This window comes from Embiotoca jacksoni, unplaced genomic scaffold, assembly GCF_022577435.1.
Source record: "Embiotoca jacksoni isolate LCO1_2020_lvr unplaced genomic scaffold, fEmbJac1.0.p SCAF_9, whole genome shotgun sequence".
NCBI classification, from domain to species: Eukaryota; Metazoa; Chordata; class Actinopteri; family Embiotocidae; genus Embiotoca; species Embiotoca jacksoni.
This window is the reverse complement of record NW_027185447.1, coordinates 17,805,424-17,810,983: the sequence shown is the minus strand read 5'-3', so window position 1 is coordinate 17,810,983 and position 5,560 is coordinate 17,805,424.

Below are 5,560 nucleotides of genomic sequence, written 5' to 3'. Positions count from 1 at the left end.
CACGCCTTCACCCGCCGGCTATTATGTGAACAAGCCCTGCATCTCCTCCCTCCCTCGCGCCCTCCCTCCCTCCCTCATCCAGCAGCTGCCGGCCGGCCTGGTTCACACTGGTGGATCCCCATAATAATGAAGTGGGATAGCTTGAAGGCTGGGTTTCTGCTGCGTCCCTTAATTACTATGATTTAAACCGTTATGAGATTTATTTGTGTACGATATTAAAATTGAGTCCCATAAAAAAAAACGTTTATTTGGCCTCAGGCAATAAAGAACAAAAAGAAGCCTGTTTGTTCCCGATTCAATTTTGGTAAATTTGCCCCCAATGTGAATAAATGGGGTGTATTGTCTACTTTACTCAATAGTGAGTTTATATCAGCCTCATTGTATCATATGATATCAGTTTGTGACTTTATTCGGATCGTCATTGGTCGTTACCTTGGCAACAACTGCCTCTTGAGGTCCAAATCCAAAATATCCATAGGCAACAGTATAATCAGCCAATGTTTACACATACACAACATGAGAAAATATACACATTATACACAAGCCAGTAAAATTACAACAAAACCAGATATAGCCTATAACTTACAAGTAAATAAAGTTACTATAAACTATAATATAATGATACCACAAATTAGATTTGAAGATATACACATATCAAAGTTTACAAGTCTTTATTTCACTGATGTATGTTGAAGACACGTCTTCAAAAATAACCAATTTAGTTGTTATTAAAACTTTTTAAGTAGGTTTACATGAAATGTGAAGTATTACAGACGATACCAATAGATACATAATGTTTTACCCCCTCCTCACTCGCCTTGTTTAATATCTAAAGCTACCTTTAGATGTTCATATACCGCAGTTTGACTTCTTTTTAAATATTTATTAAGACATCGTGTATCTTTTAGGCCAGGAAATGATACTAAATACTAAAGTAGTCAGATTTACACACGTATACAGTGATTAGTGGCAACGAACAGCTCCAAGTGATGAAAAAACATGAGCTGCTGATTAAAACAACAGTTCAAACATATTTGATTTTATGACAGTGTTATTCAACATCTGCTGCAAGCAAAGACTATTCACTGATCAACTCTGATGCTGCCATGGCAAATATTATTTAACGCATGACCTGGAACAAGTTCACAACCTGTAGAACAAAGTTGTCGTTCATTAAAATGAGGATCAAAGTCAACATGCAGCACTATTTACAGAAGAAAATTTGTATGTTCAATCACTAAAAACAACAAAAGGTCATTTATCTGTTTTTTTAAAGGTAAATGCTGGCTTCACGTGTTGTGCAGAAGTTTAATGTTGAGCAAATATAAGAACCAGTTCAGTGCTTCTTGTTATGTTATCAAACCAACTGTACGTTAATGTCACTTTACACATCAGTTAACATCTCTGACATGTGCAATACAAAACTCGGAGAACAGTTGAACCAGATTACTGGTGTGTGTTTCACATGTGATATTCACTCCGGCTGAGGAGTGATGGCACTCCTGAAATATTCATCGCCGTCTTTACTCCTGCTCAGCTGGTAATTTTCCAAAAGAGACACACACACACACACACACACACACACACACACACACACACACACACACACACACACACACACCAGTCTCATACTAGTCCCAAAATAACATCAAATTTTTGTTCCATGAATAGATATCGGGATAGTTTAACATTGAAATAAACTGGACCTCTCGTATCATTACAGTCTGCAGTAAATGCTGTAGCCTTCCAGCAGAGCGAGACACACACACCCCCCTTACTCCCCCGCCCCTCCCGCCTTGCTCTGGGATTTCTGACATTAGACATGAATAACAATCTCATTAAGATCCCCCCAAAACCATCTGTCCAGCGAGTCTCCTCCTTACAGGAAAAAATGCTCACATAAACAAAAGAGTAGGGTTCCCTCATTACCCTCGTTACCCTCATTAGGAATTAAATTCTGTCTTCAATGGCAAGCTGTAATATTAATTGATTACGGGAACTGGGACACTTTCCAAGACGGCTTCTTTTTTTTTTAACAACTGGCATGTCAATCTTTTACCAAAACCAGCAATGTAAACATTTACTGTATAAGACAATAAGACTTTGCAATGCAGGTAATAAATCCAAAGAAAGTACTCTCTAAGTCATCATCAGTCTTCATTGTTTTGCACAATAAAAATCCAATATCCGCTTCATTTTGGATGTGTACATGTATTTTTCATACACCATTGCCCGTACGTGCAATTAGCATTTGTCTTGTCTTAAGCACAGTCAAATATTGGTTGGCAGATGCTTTATGGAAATACACCCACAGCACCTATAACAACAACGGAAGCCGAAGATCATCGACTGAAAATCTTTAGCTTACATTTGAACTAACAGCAAACACATCATGTATATCACTGTTTTAGCTAACACTGAGAAATCTATGTTTGTATTACAGTTGCAGTAGTAAGAAAAATTAAAGTCACTGGTAATTTAAACCTTCCTATACCCAAGTACACAAACACAGAAGGACAAGAGTGTAGCGGGCGTATTCACTTCAAGTATATGGATCAATCGGTTGTCTGTTATGGCAGTTCATTTGTTATAATGGGATCTATTTTCTGGGAAAAGGTTTTTATAACTCCGCATCGGCGAGAGCTTTATGTATTTAGGTTGTCTGTACGTCCCACGCTCATGAACGCAATATCTTACAAACACCTCTGGGGAATGTCTTTAAATATGGCAAGGATGACCTAATTCGATTCTTGGTGTAAAAAGTTCAAGGTCACTCAAGGATGAACTGATTAGAATATTCTGGTCAGGGGGGTCAAAGGTCATGGTCACCTGTGGCCTCACAAAACACTTTTTGGGTCATAACAAGACTACGCATACTAACTATGACAACATTTCACGTTAATATTTAATAGGTCAAAGGTCAATTTCACTGTGACATCAAAATGTTCTGCAAAGACACTTCTCCGACCTTTTTTCAGCGCCATAACTCGTGATCCTGTGTCGCATTTGGTCAGATACTGAATGAGTGACACTAATCTTGAGTGTTCACTTGTAAACGCTGGTGACTGTGTGGATTTTCTGTGCTGTAGGGTTGAACGTGTGTGTGAACCGTTGTAGCTTCTTTGCAGCGACATCTGTATTCACCAGTAGATGACATTCAACATGTTCACGGTGTCCTGGAGCAACCGGACTCCTTTGGCTCATATTCCAGGATCTTGTTTTGACTGCAGTGTAAAGACGACTTCTTTCTGTGGCCAACTTCTACATGGACGTCTTCCATGTTGAAGCTGTGACTGAAAACAAAAGTAAAGGAAGCTAAATGTACTTAATATCTCAAATGTAAAATAACTTATTGTTATTAGTAATGCATGTTCATGCAGCATAATGTGAAAGCAGCCTTTTAATATTTTAGCTGGTTAGGCCTTTAACAGATTGTAAAATGTTGGGTATTTAGGTCTTAAAAAGCAATACATTTCAAAAGTTGATCTCACGGTCTGTCTTGTTCTTCAGCATCGCTGTGCTTTTAATTAAATGTAGCGCAGTAAAAAGTACAATATCTCGAAAACTATACCAACGCCCTCCAAACTATAGTGAAGTAGAAGCATGAAGCTGCATTAAACGGAAATACTCAAGTCATAAGTGTACTTAAATGAGGCGCATGAGTAGATATATTTAGTTCCATCTCATCTCCTCCCAAAGTTTATGGAACAATAACATGGACACATGGACGAAACAAGCCACTGTCTTGGTTTTGATTGGTGAAAAGAAAAATAACAGTTTTCTATCTACGGGTAAAGTTATACCATAATTTCAGTGGCACTAAATTGATGAAATTGGGTCAGTTTTGAGCAAGTGATTTTCAGTAATTTATTTCGGCTTGTTTCAGTTTGCCTCTGAGAAAAAAAAAATCATATTCAGAACCAGGATAATATTCTCGTAGGTTTTCCAACAAGATTGGGTCTCAAAGACAGAACAAACGGAACTTAAGCATCAAATATTTATGCGCTAGACCCACTGGAGGAATTACAAAGGGCATTGTAGTCTACAAACTCTGGGGGCCTCCCACAGCTGGGGGGCTCTGGGTAATCATTGCCTCTATTCACTCAACTACAACACCCAGAATAATGTGTGTGTGTGTGTGTCTCGTCCATTGTGTGTCTGTCTCTGTCTTCTTTAACTGAACGTGAAACCCTGCAGCTCCTGCGTCAAGTCTCCTACTCTGACTGTAAATGAGTTTTCTTTTCTTATGTCTCCGAGCAATAGCAAAAATACAGAATAATTCTGATCATGTTTCTCATTCTAGTTATCAGCTATCATCCCATCATTGAAGGCCTTTTAGTTTTTATGTCTGCGCTTTCCAGCAGAAGCACATTTGCATACTATTTGCATTGTTAAAATACAGACTTTAAACCAGTTCAGCAGGATGAGGCGAATGCAAATATTGAACTTCCACTCAATTTCCATTTTGTTATAGGATGTTGCCCCCCGTGGGCTCCAGGCGCTGGCTTTCTTAGCTCTATACTGCCCCCAAGTGGTAGATGGGAGTCCAACCTAGGTGGCCAAACTTGGTGTGGAGAGAACAGTGTGTAAAGACTGAGGAGGAGAGAAGTCAGGTCAGTCTGTCTGCTCAGGAAACGGAGAAACAGAGGCATGAGGGTTGACGGAGTCTCCAGGTTTGTTTCAATTTGGGTGCAATACCTGCATGATTTCATTATTTACAGATTGAACTGTAAGATTTAAGTGGCGAATTATCAAAAATCGAATGAGTGCTCCTCGTGTTTGGTTTCTTGAATGATGTTATGCTGTTTTAATGCAAAAGTGCACCTTTTGTTTGTGATGCACCGCTGTAGGCAACATCCTTCAAAAAGCTGCAGTCTCTCCTCAGTTTGTCCTCATGATGTCATGTTCAACCCCTTTAATGACTTAACATGACATCACCGGTGGCTGATTCATACTTTTAGCATGTAGCGGTTTTTCAAGGTCACTGCATGTATATTTGCTCGGGCACTTTGATCCTCTGAGCATTATAATTACAACAACTGGCCCTCTATTGATTTTGTTTTCTCATGCAATCATGCTAATTGCGCTTTCTCACAGTGAAACAGCTCATCAGAGTCACATAGGCTGCACTTTCAGGTCGGGAGATCATTTACTTTAATTCAGATATCATATTCAAATGCTGACATGAATGTTTATTAATATACGTCTCTTATTTTGGTAAACTCGGGTGCATTCAAATGATAATACCAAGACCTCGGGTTACAGTAGCAGCCGTTCATAATTTAAACGTAATTGATAATATAAATTAAACTTGAAATGAAACTTTGACACTTCACCGTGTGGACAAACAGGGCTGTGTAAAATCCCTTCGGATGTTACAGCCAATCACAACCATGCTGACATTGACAGCCGGAGTGCATCCCGGTCCTTGTAGTTCCCGCGTCGCCTGCAGCCGGGTTGTCCGCGCTGCGCTCGCCGCTGTGGAGGACTACAGAGCTCCGGGTCCTGAACGGAGGCGGCTCGCGTTGACAGTTGGTTGGTGCTGAGCGAAGTACGGCGG